General features: G+C 37.2%; 2 long non-coding RNA genes across 2 annotated transcripts in view; one reads left to right on the top strand and one right to left on the bottom strand.

Moving 5' to 3' along the window:
* Positions 1–1060: 1060 nt before the first annotated feature.
* LOC137469872 (uncharacterized) overlaps positions 1061–19596 on the bottom strand; it is a 79160-nt gene continuing 60624 nt past the window's right edge. The window contains exons 2-3 of the long non-coding RNA XR_010996736.1: positions 2037–2254; positions 1061–1692 (exon numbers count right to left, since the gene is read on the bottom strand). This is a non-coding gene — a long non-coding RNA (uncharacterized lncRNA). The remainder of the gene's footprint in view (positions 1693–2036; positions 2255–19596) is intronic.
* Positions 4637–14551, top strand: LOC137469871 (uncharacterized). Its single transcript, XR_010996734.1, has 3 exons — positions 4637–4817; positions 13770–14000; positions 14346–14551. It is a non-coding gene; the product is annotated as an uncharacterized lncRNA (long non-coding RNA).

Raw genomic sequence — 19596 nt, 5'->3', positions numbered from 1 at the left:
TGTCAAAGCGTGGCTGCCATCTCCCCAGGAGTAGACATTCTCACTTCCCTCTCAACTCCACCCAGCTACCTTTTATTGATTTTCTCAGTGCAAAGCCCTGCTAGCCATTCTTACTTGTAATCTATGCCACACCTAGAGATAGTGACAGACCACCAGGAGAGAGTATTACACCTGGCAAAAATGGGACATGGCTCCCAAAAGCCCTGAACAGGTAAGACATATGCTACATTAAATGTTTTACCATAACCAAAAGTATAAATGTCAATGGAGAAAAATTATTCTTATGCTCAAAATTAATATTGTAAATCTTTTCTTCTGATAACACCGACCACATTTGCAGGTTTAGCAGAAAATTACTGCATGTTTATTATAAGAGTAGGTTGAAACTTTTGATGGAGTCTGTTGTTTGTTTGGAGAAACTTATGCTGAACCAAGAAATAAGTGGTTGTGTGAGAGCGACTGGAAGAATGATGGTAGGGTTGGGAATTGCTACAGGGAAATCTCATCCCGTGTCTTCCACACATGTCAGATCTAACATCTTCAGAAACTTCCTATCCACAAATCCACCATATGCCACAACAGATTCACTGAGTGGATGGATGCCACCAGCTGTTTTCAAATGATCATGCTGAAGACACCACAAAGAGGTTTATGAAAGAAACTCAGAAGTAGACCTGCAAGTTTGTTGCATGCAAGGGACACAACTAGAAGTTGTGTAGCTTCATGTAATATTGAAGCATAGCAGATTATGCTATCGTGGTTTAGGAATGGTATTCCTCAATTTAATACTCCCACTAAAACCACATGCTGCTCCCTCTCACTGCTCCAATTGGAAGTACAAAAGGCAAAGATCATGGGTTGAGATAAGAAAAATTTGCTGCAAACCCCAATGAGATAAGAAAACAAACCCTAAATGGCAACAATACCAATGACAGAGAGTAAGAGAAAAGTTTGATTGATGCAGAAAAACACCAGATTATTACAGACAATACCAGATGGCTCTCTCCACCTGACTGAACACCTTCTCCCTGAAAAAGAGTCACTTTTCCCTGACCCTAGCAATCATGTAAGGTGGTATAGAATAACCATGTCCTGGCCATGTCCCCTCCTTTCTCTTGCAAAAATTAACCCTGGCTGGAACCAGGACATCTGTCTAAAGATCCCACCTATGTACAATTCTAGGATTTCTACTGTAAATGGAGCCCTTAACACTACCAGTTTCAGCACCACAGCAGTTCTGCGGTAAAGTCATCACATAAACCCACTTAAAATAATTATACTGAAACATAATAAGACGCTTGAAATGCTTTTCTGGAGACATCAGGCAATATGAGATGAAAATCAATGCTCTGTGTACTTCCAGAGTTCATTGCAGCAGCATGAGATCAGTGCCAACACAAGTGGGAGCAGACCAGCTGCTGCAGTGTGACATGCCAACCAGGCTGGTACACCCCACCCTGCACAGCACAGGTTATTTGCTTAAGGAGCACACCAAGCTGCGTCTTATCACTGGGTACCCTCCAGCAAGTGGATGTATGTCCCCCTTCACCACTCTGCATGCTGTGTTCACATCCTCCATTTCATAGTAAGTCAGAAGAAAATATTGTCTCCATGTTTCATGCTCTGGTGCTGCACAGGCAGCTATTACAGGTTTAGAAGTCTTCATTAATTTCTGAACTTTTTAATTAAATACTAAAGAGGAAAAAACCCAGTCACCATCAGTTCTGGTACAAGAAGTCAAATCAAGTAAAAAATGGAAAAACTACAAGGTGTGTAACTGTGTGGGCAGGACAGAGTGAGATACAGAACCTCTGACCTCTGAATTTTTTGGTTAAAATCTACACAGAGCTTTATAGTCAGTTAGTTATAAAAAGTATCTTGCCATTTGACTCATTTCTGTATGCCAAACTTCTGAAGGAAATTTATTCGTAGTTATATTTGAATCACTGTCTATATGCCTTGACACTTCAAATCAAAACACTAGAGGAATCTAATGATTTTAATTCTAATGATTTAAAAAAAGAATTAAGTCCTACCTGGTCTTCTGTATAATTTTACCACTGGGAAATCTCTCAGGAGTCATTTCTAAGTCACAGACTTCAAAACCTGATGAAGTTTCTCACCTGAAAAGTCATCTTCTTGCTCCAACAAATCTATATCTTTTTGGTCATTCCCTTAATATTGTCCATCAAACCTTGATTTGCTGTTCCTCAGGCTTTGTACTGTTTGTTTTCCCACTGGCGGCATGCATTTTCTAAAAAGCAAAAATACACCAGTAGCCAACAGTCATAATATCCACAATACAACACAGAAGGTACATATATCACTTTTGTAGACTTGAATAGCCATAAATTGATATGCTCTTTTGTCCATAACAGAACAGCTGTGTAGTTCAGTGCAATCTGAAATCCATCTAAACTTGTGTGCAGAGCCAATTTCACAGGGCAGTCATCCAATGTGAAAATGTGAGGTCTCTTATACATTAATTTCACTTTTTCTCCCAGATATAATGTTGTCTTTGAGCCCATCTCTATATTTAGATGTCTGCACCCAGGATGTCACAGGTGTGTCATCCCCAGTACCAGTCACAGTTTGTTTAAAGCCAGTCCATATACACAAATGTTTCAGCTACAACATCAGCTTAAGTTTAGCAGAATACTTCTTGACATATGAGATAGAAACCACTGTTTTTACACCAATGAATTATTACCATGCTCTACACACTCAAAGTTAGGAAAATCAAGACAAAGGGAGGAAAAAGACTTGCTTGCTGCAGTGTGTGAATAATCCCCATGAACTACAAAAAAATGCCAAAATTGGCATGTTGACTAAAAGCATTTTGTGCTGTAACTTTCATCCCACACGTTGAAATCCTTTGAAATCCTACAGTTCTTATGTTCTTTCTAATGCCATAGACACCACACTGGGAGACACAGTGATCATATAGGAAAAGAAGTCTGGAGAAAGTGGAAAACAAAATGTAAGTAACAGAAAGGTACAGAATTAAAACATTGAAATATTTAAATCTACTTGGAGATTTGGAAGACAGAAATGCAATACAACAACTTCAAGATGTCCAAGTTTTATGTTTGTTACATGAATTTTTAAGTATAGAGTTGTACTTCACAGAAAAGTGGGGGGGAAAAAAGGTGTAGGTAGCTCCAAAACATTCAGCAAACATCCACGCTGTATCTCAGAACAGCTTAGAGCAAATATAAAGCTAACAGTAAAGCACAATAGCAGCAGCCATGAGGACAGTGTGATAGTAGAGCAACATCAGCACCTTTTTTGGGCATGCAATACTGGAAATTCATCACAAATCATTTTCAGATAGACTGTACTATGTTCTACTATAGAAAACTACAACAAAACCAACATCCTCCCTTAAAAGCATCTCTGTTAACCTTATCAAGGTAATATTTCTTCTCAAGTTAAATCAAGTCATCAGTTAAACTCTGGACTATACATGAAGGGCAGACCTGGTTATCTCCCAAAAGCATTAGTCATAAATCTCCAAGTTATCCAACCAAAAGCCTGTGTTCTGCTGAAGTCATCCTTGAGTGTCTGTATTTAGCAAGGCTCCAGAAACAAAACCAAAGACATGAGTTTAATGAGTTGAATGAAGGAAAAACACTCACATAAGTGGATTCTACTTCATCTGTACGTCCTGTGTAGCAGACATCAAACTCAAGTGGCAGGGGTGCTCCGCTTCTTTAACGAGTGACAGTGTTGATGTCCAGTACCGGTTGGTATCATGCAGACTTCTTGAATTTGCAGAGACCTGGGAAGGCTGACCTCCAACACCATTAGCTGTGAAGTTGTGCTGCTAACCACCAAAGCTGTGCTGTGCTCCTATAGCTCTTCCAGAATAAATAGAATAAACTCATTAAAACTAATACTAGCTGTTTCCACTCATTCTGCAACACTCAAAATCTCTTCACACAGCCTAAAGTACAAAGTTCCAGCTTTTCTCACTTCAGTTCTGACACTGCCTTTCGCCAAAAGAAGAAGGGAAAACGTTGCTCTGAAATGAGCAGCTGAAAACTGTAACAGATGAGAACAGCACAGCAGGATTAGATAAATGCTTAAGAAACAGAAATATTTTAGCCCTTTCATATAAATATTCCTAGTGCTAGATAAAAAATTAAAAGGTATTTTTCGCGGGGGGTTTCTGAATTTTTGAATACTGCTTTTGAACTTATGTATCAGTTAAGCATATTTATCCTTTTAGTGCTGAATGCTGCCATAAAAAGCAGAAGAAATAAGTTCTTGCAAGTTCTGTTCTCAGAAGCTTTTTCCAGTACACTAGAAGCAAAAGCAACACAGGGGATGGACGTGCAGATGTACTCCTCCTATGTTTTTTGTCAGCATGGAGAGAAAACTAACCCAGTGTTGAGAAACAACACTGTACTACCTATTGCTTCTGTAACTTACAGCAGCTGTGTGAAGATTTCTCAGACTTATCAGCACTTCAGAGAGAGGCAAAGGCTAAGTTTTATTATTATTAGCTTAATTTCTACTCTTTTTCTTCGCACAAATGCGTGCTACTGGGCCCTAGTGAAACATTTACAACAGTCTCATTTCTTGTTTTTAATACTGGCTTTAATTAAATGTTGTTTTTTCCCCACTTAGCCAGGTGGCATGGGACACAGGAATTATTTGAAAGGACTTGGGAGTGGACTCAAGAACTGGTACAGTGGAATTAATCATTTCTGTGCAAAAGAAACGACCAGTTTTCTGTCAACTTCTTTTTAAATAGTCATTGTCCAAAGCACTGTGACTTGCTCCTGCAATGTGTCAGCCAAGATTTCCATCAGGTAAAGAAAGCATGATTTCTGCACTACTCCTATGCTTGGAAAAAAAAGGAATATCAGATGTTCATGACATGGTCAATATTGCTGGAAACCAGAATGCGGAGACCCTTCATTTCTCACCTTTATTAAGCTTTTATCATACCTGAAACATTTGTCTGGAAATGGTCAATCCAAGATAGGGAATAAAGATAATTCATTGCTGCAAGATCAGACTTGCATTAAAATCTGCCTCCCTTCTAAAATTTTTCATCTGGCCTCAATTAAGAAAAATAAATTGAATTTTTTTCTCTTCTCTAAAAATGAGTCAATAAAAAAAAACCCTAACTGTATGCTTCTAGACATTTGCCTGTAAAGAACCAAATCTAATGCTTATATGCATGGGGATATCTTTTATGTAGCCAAACCTAATGGGAAAGGAGCAATGCATAACAGAGGGAAAAACAATGTGGAAGAAAGTTGATAATCTCTTTTCACCAAAAAAAAAAATAGATAGATAGATAGATAGATAGATAGATAGATAGATAGAATTCCTTTCAGAAGAAACAGCATGGATTCTAGGTACCTGAATTTCTGATAGTTTATGGCAACACTTTATTCCAATAATTACTTAATTAAAGTACATTGAGAAAAATGTCTTTACATTCCAGGAATATATATTTTTATTTTTCTTCTAAATTTATACTCCCAGTCATCATACTTATCCTAACTTAACAGGGATGGATATAAAGAAGAAATTTTGATTTCAAGTCTAGTATGCTAGGAGCCAGAGAACTAATTTAACCTTAGTAAACAACAGAAAAAACAAGCCACAGGCAGTTTGGCCTACAGTTCTTGTGATCCATAGAGGTGTACAGACAACGTGTAATTACTGGAAAAACACATCTAATCAAATCATGCTCTAACTCCTGGCAACACAGTATCCAGTCTTTTGCCTTTATACTAACTTTAGTGGATTGCTCCCAGCAGCTGTCTCTCTCCATCAATTACCACCATGCCTTCCAAATTCTGTGCTGCTACTTTTGTCAGTGAGATAGAGCTGCCATTCAAAATGGGTTTTCTCTTCTCACTGGTTATTTTGTGGGACAAATACTGTGGTGACAGTAGCTGTGGCAAAGGATTTTGGTGTTTGAGAGACCATGGACTGCTGGATGTGTCTGCATCACAGAGCTGAGCAGTCAGGATTTGGCTGTGCACTAGTGGGTTGCTGGCAAATTCCTAGGGCAGCTGGGTTGCAGACTTACAGGGCCAGAAAGCATCTCCAGAAATCATCTAGACCAACCTCAGTCCACCTCTTCACAGCTGTTCTACAAACTTGGTCTTGAAATCCTGCAGTAGGAGGGATTCTACAAGTGCCTAACACTTTGGATTTTTGGGTTCTACCATCAACAGAACTTATTTACAAATCATCTTCTCTCAACAAGACACATGCTTCACTCATTCTTCTGTTTTGCATAAGGAAAATTAGACTGGAAAAATTGTTTTAAGGATCTTCTTCATCTATTGAAGTGCTTTTCATTTGAAAGATAAACATTCCAAATCTAGGAATAAAGATAGAAATTTTATGCTAACTCAAACAGAACCAACAGACCTGTATGCTTTGCCATTTATTATTGCACATTTAGATGTCGTTCTCTTTATTTCAAATATTCCCAAATATTAACCATTGAAACTGAGAGTAGGGGTAAATTAAATGGCTCTCTCATAACAGTGCTGTGTGAATACTTATGTGCAAGCATGATGGGGACACCTCTATGTTCTATCTGTCTCATTATTTCTAATGTTTTGATATTGCAGAACCTGTCAAAAGAGAAAATTTATACCCACATCTGAAATTCCTAATAGTATAAAACTAGAAAAAAATATTCTTCTGGAATCATTGTGTTCACAATGATATGATCTCAATTAAAATAAAGCAGAAAAATTTTGAAATGTTAGAAATTAATAAAATTTAGAATAACTAATAAGTAGAAATTTTTTGTAATGCCAGAAAAGTTTTTTTTTACTAGATTAATCTTTACATGTTATCAAAAGCTCAACGGAGTATGGGGTTTTTGCTCTTCTTCTCAAAGTATTTTGCAGTTTTAATCTATAAAATATTAAATTAATTTACAATCAAAAATATCTTTAAATAAATTTCAAGAGTTATCAGTCATTACTGCTGTCCAGAACATATTTCCTTTTGCTAATCCTTGGTTTTCAATCAAAATTTCTAATCACATATATGTATTCAGGTCAGTTTATGAATAATTAAATAATGGTGGGGGTGGTATGATTTTTTTAATGTAAAATACATTCAGAATCCATAGATGAAGCTAGCTAATTGTTAAAGGTCATGAGAATGAAGATTATCAGAGAATATTAGATTTGAGACCACAGCATCGAAATTCTCAGAGTAAAACTACATTTGGTCTCTGAAACAGGCGGGTGTTAATAAATAAAAAAAAATAATAAAAGCTGTTAAATCTGGATTATTTCTTTGTTCATTTTTTAATTTGTTCTACCTCATCTGGAGGAAAAATGAAGAACAAGCTGTATTTTACAGTGTGCTTCTGAAGGCAAAGAGTAACAGGAAAATGAACTACAGGATAATGCATATGGGGATACAGAATGACAGGTACATAAATTGCTATTTTTGTTCAGATTTTCCTTTTGTTTTATTAACAACAGCAACTGAAGAATGTTTGATTTTGGCAAAGTGAATAAATGAAAGCTCTCATGTAAACTGTAATAAGTTTTTTACCTGATTAGTTTCTCATCCAAGGACACTTTAACATTGTCTACTAAATCTAGAGCAAGAAAGTAAATGCAACTTGATTGAGGCACTTTAAGGACCTGTCAGCACAGACTAGTGTCTGAGATGTTTAAAGCCAGGGACATCTGCTACATCAATGTGTTGGTGTAGCAGAGTATAACCCACATATTACACAGTGGTTTAATGTTGCTTGAGGAAACTGCCATGTTTTAATCTTGTTTTAATGGTGTTACATGTTGAAGGACATTCAACAGTACATTTGTCTTCCACTTGACTCTCACAAGTCAGACCATCCTCACTGATCAGTGGCAGGGAGGATTTCTTGCTTTTCACAAGTGAATGTGCATATATATTTATAGCAACAGTTAAAAAGGTAAATACTTGTCTTCAAATACCCAAATTTCAGTCATTAGTCATAAAATACACCTCTGATCTATGTTTGCCACAACATCTTGTGAGGAATTGTTGCTATCACTTAAAATAGATTTTTTTTTCCTTGATTATAGATATTGTTCTTCAATAACTAAGAATAGCTCACAGTCTAAGACTATTAGCAGTCTGATACTGGCTGGTATGTACATAGTCTCATCAGAGCTCATTGCAAAAATCAAGACTTACCTTGTTACACTAAGTTCCCTTCACAATGAACTATTTTTAATTCTCTCCAAACACATTAAGCAAATAAAAGGAAAAAAGAGAAGAAACAAAAAAACTTGGATTTTTTCTTAATTTGTAGAGGCAAAGCAAGTGATACTGAATATATGTTCAAAAAGAGCTACATTTATTTGTCTAGCTACTGCCTGTACACCACACTGATAGATTTGGCACTGTTTTTTCCAACCACATTAGGTATCTTCAAAGAAAAAATGAGGAATACAACAGTGCAGTGGAAAAACATGTTTTTCATCCAAGTAAAACCTGAATTTGCTGTGATATAATGAGATGTTTTTCAGTTATTTATTTTCTCTGTGAAATTACAAAAGATTTATCTAAGACCTGAGTAAAGCACAGAACAGAAATAGGAGATATACTGTGAAAACACAGCTATATATCTTACAGGTGATGTTTTAGAAAAACAAAAGAAAATACTGCATGAAATGCAGTTCTGCTTGAATCTCTGAATATGACAATATGACTTGGGTGTCCTTGGAAGAGCACACCATACCTGAATGCATGGTCAGATGACGCGGTGCCCAGTGCACCCGCCTTAGACAAGTGCTAAGAACGAGATTTTGCCCACTGGATAATATTGAAGAAGGTTTCTGGAAAACTCATCCCTCTGTCCCTATCAGATTTTCAGTAATAATTCAGAAATAGGTAGATCTCTACTTACTCACAATTATTTACTCACAATCATTTCTTGTTAACATTTAAGGGTAGCTGATTGCATCAGTGCATGCCTGGGGCAAGCTTTGTCACATCTTTCCTTTACAGCAAGGGACAAAGTTTGAGGAAATGTATGTTAGATTTAAGAACTGTGTTAGTCATTTGTCTGATCTAGAGCTTTTGTAAACTTGATAAACATGGCCTTCAGTAGGGGTGGCACAAAGATATTTCTTACCAAGGCAGAGATGGAAGAACCATGAATTTATAGGTCTCCAATTCCTGCACACTAGAAAGATAAAATACCTCTGTATTTGTCTGTAGACACCATGAAGAAACAACCACTGAGGAAGATGGAAGTGAAGACAGTATTTTCTGTATCAATGCAGATATTTAAATTGATTCCAAAAAATCCTCATTCTAGGATAAGATCTTCATTGGCACATGTAGGAAAAAAAACTACATTTGCACTAAGATAGCTCTGAATTATTTAGTCTAGCCCTCAACTCCTTTCATCATTGTTTAAAGGTTTACTTAACTCCACAAATAATAGAGAGGAACATCCACAGTCCTTTTTGCCAAAACAACACCTGAAAGGTTTTCACTCATTGCACTATCTCAGGTCAACTGTCAACAGCAATCCTAAACTTGTCCAGTAATCCCAGCTACTGGAATCCTTGACTGCTGTTCTGGCCCAAAGTACCATCTCTGTTGACAAGAACAGAGCCCAGCATAACAATATATCCATCCACTGCAAGGTAAATAATCTATGAGGTGAAGCAAAAAACAATACCTGTTTTGAGGGAAATGTTACTGCTATGGGAAAGGAATCACTTGTTACTCTATTGAACTTTGACAAATAGTTTGCATCTACTGCTTGCTAACAAAGAAAAATTCCTGGCTTAAGTATCTCCCTCTGAAGCTAAATACAGCTACAGCACATTGTAGTGTGGGTTTACTTGTTTAGTAAGTTACATCAACCAAGGAGTTTTCTAGTCCAAAATATTTTGTCAGTTATTCAGCTATTGGTTTTCAACTTTGTCAGTGTTAACTTCTTGCCATAGTACAGTTACATAATTTATTAATTGATCTACTTGATGGTAGTCACTAAAGAACTTTCCCATTTCCACTGGGAAGGGACTGAGGCAAAAAAAGGCACACACCTATGCAGGTATTGTCAGCAGCAGAGCTTCATCTAGCACTTTACTCCAATATCTCCTCTACTGACATTAGACTCTTCAAATTTCTTTATTGCACCCGAAAGACCTTATTTTAGTTAAAAAAACTTAGCATCATGCCTCATGAAAAGAATAAAAACTACTAATACTTACATTTTTTATGTCAACTTTTAGGGTGTTCCCCATACATTCACTTTTTATATTGCTAGCTCACGTATTTTATTGATGTGAGGATATACCCTCAAGCAAGTTATTTGTTAGACTTCACCAACTTCACAGCAGAAATTATGGCCATTTGCTTGAAGTATTTGCCTCTAGAGCTCAAAACATAAAAGAAGTTATAGCAAAGTGACGGAGAAACTCAAGTGACATTGAAAATCAGTAGTACAATACTGTGATGTACTGACCCTCAGCATATAAATGTCATAAACCTTCCCATCATCTTTTAGGAATTAGCTATATCTGGAAAAGCAGCCAATGCTTAAATTTCCTAAGTTTTGTCAGCATATTCTGATGCTGAAATGAGACTAGTGAAATAAATCTGGATGACTTTTACTAATCCTTTGGTACTGAAATGGATATTTCAGCACAGTAGATTTTGTTACTTCTTGTTAAATTATCTTGCCTCCTTATTAACAGCACTTGCTGTGAAGATTTGTTTGTTTTCTTGATGATGTCAGAGAAAAGGAGATTTTTCCTTTATTTTTTTTACCAACAACATACCCAAAATTTACAGAATTACTGGTTTGTATATGCCTTAAAAACAATTAGGGTGAAATCACTCAAATTTAGAATTTATTCTGTTTTAAATTGTCCCTTCCCATACATAAGTCTCACATAGGCCATTACCATGCACTGTGTGAAATGTCTCTTCCCTCAAAGCAAGCAAAGAACCACTCAAGATGTGTTCACTGTATGCAGCACCCCAGCTGTAGGCCTTTATTCAATAAACACCTACTAGGAACAAACCAGAAATAACCAGAGCAGCAGCAAGGCAGACATCAAATATTAGCAAGGTTGCAAGGGAACCCCTGCCCCAACATGAAGGATGGGACAGTGCAAGTCTCCATCTCCACATTTTTGTTAGGGTGGAAGGTGCAGTAAGAAAGAGTGGTGCATTTCCATTGTGAGGATGCTGATGGGGCCCAAGCAAAGATTATGAGAGAATAGTAGAACCAGAGCCACTGCTTTTCTATTTTACTGGAGGCGTTACAAAAGGGGAAATATAACTGTGTGTAAAAAGAGTTGAAGGAGGAGCGATCTCTCCACCCACCCAGTCACCCAAAAAATAGCATAAAAGGAGTAGCAGGAACTGAGATGCAGATTGAATTAGTGAGGTTGCCAAGTACTGAGTATAACTTCTTCAGCTCCTTTATTCTTTCATCCATTGTAAAGGAGAAAAGGGAGACCTTTGAGATGTGGAGAAGAATTATCTCATAGCTGCTCAGCACATGGCAAATCAAGCACTGAGCCAACTCAGTGCAACTTTTCCACAGCCATCTTCTCCACTGCTGCCTTTCACCTGAAGTGCCCTGATGACCCTTGACTACAGTTCACCATCAGTCCTGCAGAATACACAATGCACTTACACATTTCACAATTTAATGGAAATAGTATTGAATTTTAAGAGGTGTGGCTGGGTTTTTTTTTCCTTCTGTTAATGGCTTTGCCCCTTCCAAAATGACTCTTTTAATGTTACAATATTTATAGTAAAAAAGTAAAAATTACGGGATAGTTCTTTTTCTGCCCTGGAAATTATTTTGGCATTACTCTTCAGTCCTTAGAAAAATTAGGCAACCTGATTCCGCCCTCCCCCCCGCCCCGTCTGGATGGAGAAGTGTAGTCCACATCTAGCAGTCTCCATGCAAATCCATAAGAAAGAAGAATGCCTTTTAAAACATAAAAGTATTTAGGAACATGGAAGTAGAAATACAGTCTGAAAGCAAGTTTCTTTCAGTAGTTCTACAGGCTGCTTGTGACAACCCAGCTGCAAGTTTTACTTTTCTCTTGAAGCCTTAAAAAAATGAAATATAGATGGAGGTCACTTTTTATTACATCTCCTCTCATTGTGAATAGGTTTATTTCTTTCTGCTTTTACTGCTAAGAAACTGACAGTCTCAGCAACAGAGATAGTAAAACACTTGCATTTCCCTTACTATACTGTAAGATTTTTAACAGATGGGCAAGAAAGTGAAGGGGGCTCTTGATTCATCAGAAGATAGCTTTAGGAAAAGATACCAAAACAGAATCTTCACTTATCCTCTAATTTAAGGACTCATATGAAAGGAAAGCAACCAAGAGCTGAGAGACAAGAATGACTGCAAAGAAGTTTCCTGACTGGGAAAAGGAACCTCCTACTTGTCTTTGCTCCACAGCCATCCACAACCCCCAGAAAGCTCTGAATGCAAATCAAACACATCTGGACCTTTTGCTATTAAGATTAAAGCCAACATCTGTCCCTTCCAGAACAATAGGGGTGCATGCTGAACACAGGCACTCTTCTTTTTTTTATTTGACAAGTGTTTTCCCAGTGAAGTTTCACTTCTTTTTTCATGTGCTCCTGGAGGTCTATTGTCCATACATGTGCATAGGTATGCCAAGAAAGAAAGTATTTGTGTTTGTGCCTCAGAAGGGTAAGTTAGACCCTGTTAAAAAGCTAGATTTTTTTTAATCCTACTTTTTTGCTTTTCTTTGTGGCATCGTGGAAAAGTTTCTCCCTTGACGGCACGCAAATAGTATAAAAAAACCCCAACATAAACAAGCCCTTTCATCTTTTTTTTAATGATTATATCATGCTTTACTTCTCTCAACAGTACAGAATCAGTAAAACATTCAAAACTTGTAACTAGAGTTGTAACAAGGAAAGTATCCAAATGTAAGTAAAATCAAACAGAAAGCAAAACAAATTAATTCCTCTCTTCTGTTGATTACAGCTGTCACAGTTCTGGGAAGGGAGAAACTGTCCTGAGTTAGTAGCAGCAGCAAAGTCCTGAAGGGCTAAAACCATATAATGTGTGTATTTGTATGCACAGGGCTAAAACCATATAACGTGTATTTGTATGCACAGGGCTGCAGTGCCCCAAATGCCCTGACATGGCACATCCAATGGCAGTTGTTACAAAAGGTTAACAGTTTAACTGCATTTACATACTGCAATAGATATTATAAATATTTAAAATAACAACGGAGTGTCTTTTCAACCTTTGAACTGCTTAATGCATTATCATGAAAATCCCTCCTATGATGGGCAGAGGCTTCTCCAATGCTGAAAGTGGCTGAGCTTATAGCTCTGCTTTTAAGAAATCCAGCTAAAATATACAGAATGCAAAGCGAGCACACAGAGCAGCATAGGAGATCTGCTATGGATCTGCTAACGACATCAGATGCGGAAAAGTGCAGCAAGACTCCAAGAAAAAGAGAACCTAGAAGAGTTAGATTTAACAAAAAGTAACTGCAAGGATCTAATAAGTATGCTTTCTGTTTCCATAGCAACTTGCATCAAAGAAACGGAAGGCACTTTAAACATCAATCATTTTACCCTCAACAGCACCATGTGGAAGGCAAAATATATATTAGAAGAAGTAAAATTGCTTCCTGGTGATTGCTGGGCTGTATTTTAGAAGTCCTTTTTCCTACCTCTGCACTAACTTTCTCATTAACATTCAGATTTTCAATCTGTCTTTTCCATGTTCTCTCACACAGATTGTTACCTAAGAGGAGTGATCAGAGACGTTGGGATAAAGAATGAAGATCTTGGGAAGTAATGAATTTAGCTATTACTGAACACCAGATCCATATAGCAGTGTCTAAGCAATCTTATCTCACTGCAGGAAAGTCTCTGCAATGGCAGATGCCAGAACAACAGTGGCCTCTTTCATCAAGAATTTTGCCAAAACACTTGTACAAAACCCATATTTTGGCTCTCTATGCTAGGTAGGTACAGCATGCATGTAATGCTCAGTGGATAGGCCCCATGACCCAGTATGTGCCTGTAAATGATGGTTGGCTTTAAAATATTTTTTTAAATAACTTTATAGAGTCAGTATGTCTAGAGATTAAAGAGAAACCTAGCAGATCTTCAATTAGTATGTTTGACATGTGTGTCCTCAACGAAAGAAAATAAAGTCAGCCTAGTTCTTCCTGCTCTTGAATAGGAGTTGGGGAATTTAAAGCCTGAAAATAATTTTTCTGCTCTGAAGCCCACATAGGCTGAAATTGAAATGGTCATCTATTGGCAAAAAGTTGTGGTAAATCTTTATGCTTTCTTTTATTATTCAGATGGCTTGGCTGGCTGGAATGAAAGTGAAGATGACAGACAGGATTTTGGTCTCTGTAGAGAGAAGATCTCATTTTAAGAGTGGATGTTGCATGATCTCCACCACTGTGGACAAGGTTACAGCTGGTCATGGCCAATAAATTACCTCCCTTCCACCACCTGGTTAGGTTTCTTTGCTAGAGAGAAGGTTAGAGTTAGACCGCAAGAGTCTGAAGAGTAATAAGAAGTTTTTCCTTGCGTTTTGAATGACTCTTAAGAATTTTTGAGAAATACAAAGGTCCTTCACACAGTATTTCATATCCACTTTTCCAGAAGAAGGAGGTCCTCTAAGTAAAGTCAAGCTGACAGTTAGCGTTAGCATTTGGGATCTAACAATTTAAGATTTTGGCTGAACGGCATTTCAGAGTTCAAATGAAAGTAGATGCCTCTGATGAGCAGTATTTTGATGGGTTTACTATTCACAATGAATCCTTGGGATAGAATGAATTTGAAAGTAAGACTTAGGGCTTGGATTTTTAAATCTAAAAACTGAAGAGTTCCTTTTTTTGCTGTGTGCTAAATGGCTCTGACTGATGGCAAGAAGGCAGGTGCCACCTTCAGTATTCACTGTTTCAGAAAAGATGTATTCCCTTGGCTAGAAAGGAAAGGGTAGAGTTAGGAATGGTGTCAGGATTTGCTAATCCAGAGGGACAGAGTTGTAGGTCTGTAGAGTTAGGCAAACATTTTGTGTCAACTCTTGTCGGAACCCAGAATGTCCCTTGGACACTCTTGGATGTTCCGGGCCCAGGTCAGAAGCATTTGAGACCCTGGCATGCAGTTGGAAACCCCTGTGGCTTTGAATCTGACCCATGGAACAATTTACCAACCTTGCAGGAAGAACAAGAAATCACAAAAGTTTAGATATTATAGTAGAAGTAGCCACAAAGTGAAAGGAAGAATTTTTGAGTGCTGTACAGGGGGGTTTTAGGCCTTGTACAGAGGGGTCTAAGTTTTGTACATGGGGGTCAGAAGTTCTAAGATGGAGGGATTTGGGTGTGCCCTTCTTTCTCCTTCCTAACCTCCATGTTCATGGTGATGTTAGCACTCACAGATTAGTTTAGAGTAGAAAGTCACCATTCAATATAGGTGATAGGTATTGGGGAAAAAGCATAAACATTTAACACGTAATGTATGATATAAAAGAAGGCACCAGCCCCCTGGGAGTCAGTGTGTGCCTTTGTCTGACCTGCTGAACAGACCACAGCAGTTCAGGAAGAAAATATTTTAGATAACATACAATAAACTACCTTGAGCCCGGACGACTAAAGAATACTGAGTCTTTCTTTGAAGACACGAGTTAGAAGAGAGACTTTTCCATCTTTCAGAGTCACCCCAATCTGGGGGAAAACCCTAACAAACTCTAGGCAGCATGAGATTAATTTTTTGATTGCTGGGTTAGCTTCCCTGTAATTAATTACACTAAAATTAAGGAGAAAGTAATATAAAATATAAAATACACTCTTTGCTGAACGATAATGAACCTGAGAGTAGGAAGAGGTAAAGTATTTCTTAAGTCCCATACCTTATGTACATATTTTCTGAGGAGATGGAACCCTAGACTATAATTAAGGTTAGAGTTAGGGCTACTGGTTGTATGTCAAAAGCAGAGATCCTGACTTAATGCTCAGTGCTGCATGTCCCATGGTGAAGAACTGCACTGCTGCTGTCATTTGTGGCTGATTATTTATGCTTCATTTCACTACTCAGGTACTTCTGCTAGCTATAATGAAGGCAAGAGCCTGTTAAAGATTCAAAACTCACAGGCTGAAGAAATTATCTCCTTGAACTCTGTGAGCTACAGAGGTTTTGTTGTGTATTCCACAGAGCTGCTACACTAAATAGATCTTGTTTCAGCAAGAGTCAGCAAATCAAGTTATGTCCACTATATTAAATCTCATATTTAAGACTGAATACATGGATATAATTCTATAATTAGTTAAAAATTTAGATAACAAAGAGCAGATGTCAGAAATTGCTCTGAAAATAGGGAATGAAAGTCACCTGGCTTCTTTTTAGCTTTGAGATGTCTCTGAGAAAAGGACAGTTTTTGGAGAAAAATGTTTCTTAAGTTATTGCCAAACACTGTTAAGTACTGCTGTTTTTTTTGGGTTCCTTGTAAGTTGTTATATCTTGTTCAGGTAGGAGCTTCTTAGCTAAATATACATCAAGCCTTTGTTTTAATTTTGATTTGAGAGGAAACAGGTAATTATGGTTTCAGGGTTTGTACCAGCTTTCAGCCTATGCTTAATACTGAGGAAAAAGAACAAATCATTTTCAGATATTGAGAGTATGCTGTAACCTGCAGGTCTAGGGGAATAAACTCAAGTTTATGGTATTGGAATATTTAATAGCTTTTTTCAAAACTGATAACATTCTTGTGTTTCTTTGCTTAATTTATATAACACATGAAAATACATTTTCAAGAAATTAAGTTTTTATGTATGCTGATTTTTATAAACTACTTCAATACCACATTTCTGGTATGAGTATGTTTTTCTTTACAATTAAGGTTTTATCATATTTGACCTGAGAATACCTGAAAACTAACATGAAGGAATAACCAAATGCTTTCAACATCTACTAATCCTGTCTATGCCTTCATCACCAGCCTTCTGCACAGAGTACACCCAACAAACCACAGAGGAAAGAAGACAAAAGAAAGGAAGCATTCTTTAACTGCTTGCACATATTATTCATATAAACTATTGCTTTGATCCATCTAGACCATGAAAGAAATGACTTTGTTATCTACTTCCACTCATAAAAGAAACATCTCAGTTAATCTGAATTTATGAGCTATAGATATCACAGCCTTTCAGAAGAGAAAGCATTGATGTCAAAGGCAGTGATGATGTCACAGAAAATATCTCTGCCTTCTGTTGTTGGGGAGATATACCTCCAGCTTATCTCCTGAGTGATCTTCAGTAAAGATAAGTTTAGGAGCTGATGTCCAAGTTGTTTTGGAGAAGTTCAGTTCCAAGAAACCTTTTTTACTGAGGTCTTAAAATTACCATTTTTGTTTCATTTGGGTTGTTTCTGAACAAAAGTGTAAGGGTTATTGGAAGACAGGACACAGCCTGCTGAGATGCGTCCAAGACATATTAAACAAACAAACAAACAAACAGGATATCAGACCTCTTTTGTTATGTCCTGATCTTATTAATGAGAATTGAACCATGGGCACACTAGGGCAAAGGAACCATCTGTTGCAGTTGAGGCTCTGGTTTCAGAAACAAAGTAAAAAAGAAAAGAAAAACCTGCAGGTTCATACCAGACTTGATCACATTTCTACAGGCTTCAGATGACTGATTTCAGCATTCTCTAAAAGCTGTTCTATTGGTGAAATTGCACCACAGGCAATAAGGAAGATCTATGCTGCACTTGCAAGTGAAATGAATGGGCACAAAGCATGCTACACTTTTATCTTTGCAATTCATCATATTAAAACTAATCATGGCAGGTGTAATTATGTGAGCACCAAAAATAAATAAGTAAGCAAATAAATAAATAGCTCTCAAATTTCCCTAAGCATTCTGCTTTTCCTAAGCATAATAAATCTGTGGGTTGGAGAGGAGGTTGCAATCTTCAGTACAACAGAAGGTATTTTGGGAAGAAAATGCCAGTTAGGAAAACTGCTAAGTTTCTCTTATCACAGAGAGAAAGGATGAGAATGGACAAAAGAAGAGGGAGGGGAGGGGAGAGGAGGGGAGGGGAGAATGATTTTACTGTCAGCAGTTTCTCAGTGTGTAATCATTTTTGACAGAATAATCCATACCTATGTAGTATATTCCAAACCAATTTTGTTTTTTACTAGTTGAGTCAACTCTATTCCAGTTGCAAACATTGTGACAATAGCAAGTTATTTCCCAGACTGATGGTAACTCCTCTATGCCACATTAGTGAACAGAATAAAGTCCTCCAAACATCTCACTTAAATCCATATCTAGTTGGTACTGGCTTTTGCACTCTGTTCACACTGAGTACAAATTTAAACAGCATATCTTCATGTAACCATTGAAGGTCCTGAAACAGTAACTGCTATGAGAGGTGGGCTCTATTCCTTCAGAGAAAGGGAAACAACATCTTGAAAGTGGAAACACAAATGTAAACATTTTTGTTGTTTCAAAAGAACAATTACTGAAACACCTACATCAAATGAAAAAGTTATACCTTTTAAAATTAATTTTCTTTCCCTATAACTATGGTTAGAAGCTACTGATTTGAAGAAAAATGCCAGTAATCTTTCACAAGGAAAACAGTATTTCAGGCAATGGAGAGTTCTTTCTTTTAAATTGACTGTCTCTATGTATGAAGAACTTTATTAGAGTGGATACAAAGAAATGTGGAAGAGTCTCTGCCACCAAGGAGTTTATAAACATGAATATTTCACTGCTGCTTTTCTCATTCATAGTATTGTACAGGGAGCAAGCTCCTATTTTTTTTCCCTATCTGTTGCTTTGCTGGCATACACTGAATTTTCACAATAAGTGAGAAGACTGAAGCATGAGGTTACATGCTGCAAAGTGGCAGTGAGAAGAGCCATGTGTCATATTGTCTATCTTGATCACAGTATTTCTAAAGTAAAAAACATTCAGGAGATTCGAGGAGCTATTCTGGCAGGGGTGGCACTGAGCAAGTATGGTTCATGGTCTGTCAGATAAACATTGTTGTGTCAGATTTTCATCAAGACTTCTTTGACATACGTTTAAAAAAGTAATTTTAAACACTGTTCCCATCACAGTCAAAATCACAAGAGAATATGTTTCCTCTGACTCCTTTTAGAACTTGGGTGCAGACTGAAATCCCTAAAACAGATCATATATTGTGATCCAAGGTTAGCTGAATGCAAAAGATCAGCATTTTGCTGTTTTCTTTTCCTTGTGAAATTCCCTGCACCAGAGCAAGATGTTGTAGAAAGAAATTATGATATTTGAAGGATACTTTTCTGAAATACCTGATGGCCCTGAAAATATGGTACTACTGCATTTTGGAGGTAATATTAATAGTGTTTAGTATCAACAAGAAGACATTCTATCTAAAAGATAGCAGCACATCGCAGCTCAGAAAGGGCATTAGGATTTTTTGAACATTGGTAGCCATATATCTGGACCCATAGTTTTCCTGGTATATAAATACATTCGCCTTTGAAATAAAGATAAAATTTCTAGGATGATAGACATTATAGACTCTAATAGCTGACCATAACTACAAAAT

The sequence above is a fragment of the Anomalospiza imberbis genome, chromosome 3 (assembly GCF_031753505.1).
Source record: "Anomalospiza imberbis isolate Cuckoo-Finch-1a 21T00152 chromosome 3, ASM3175350v1, whole genome shotgun sequence".
Classification (NCBI taxonomy): domain Eukaryota; kingdom Metazoa; phylum Chordata; class Aves; order Passeriformes; family Viduidae; genus Anomalospiza; species Anomalospiza imberbis.
The sequence above is the reverse complement of the archived record's forward strand: the minus strand, read 5'-3'. Positions and strand labels throughout refer to the sequence as shown.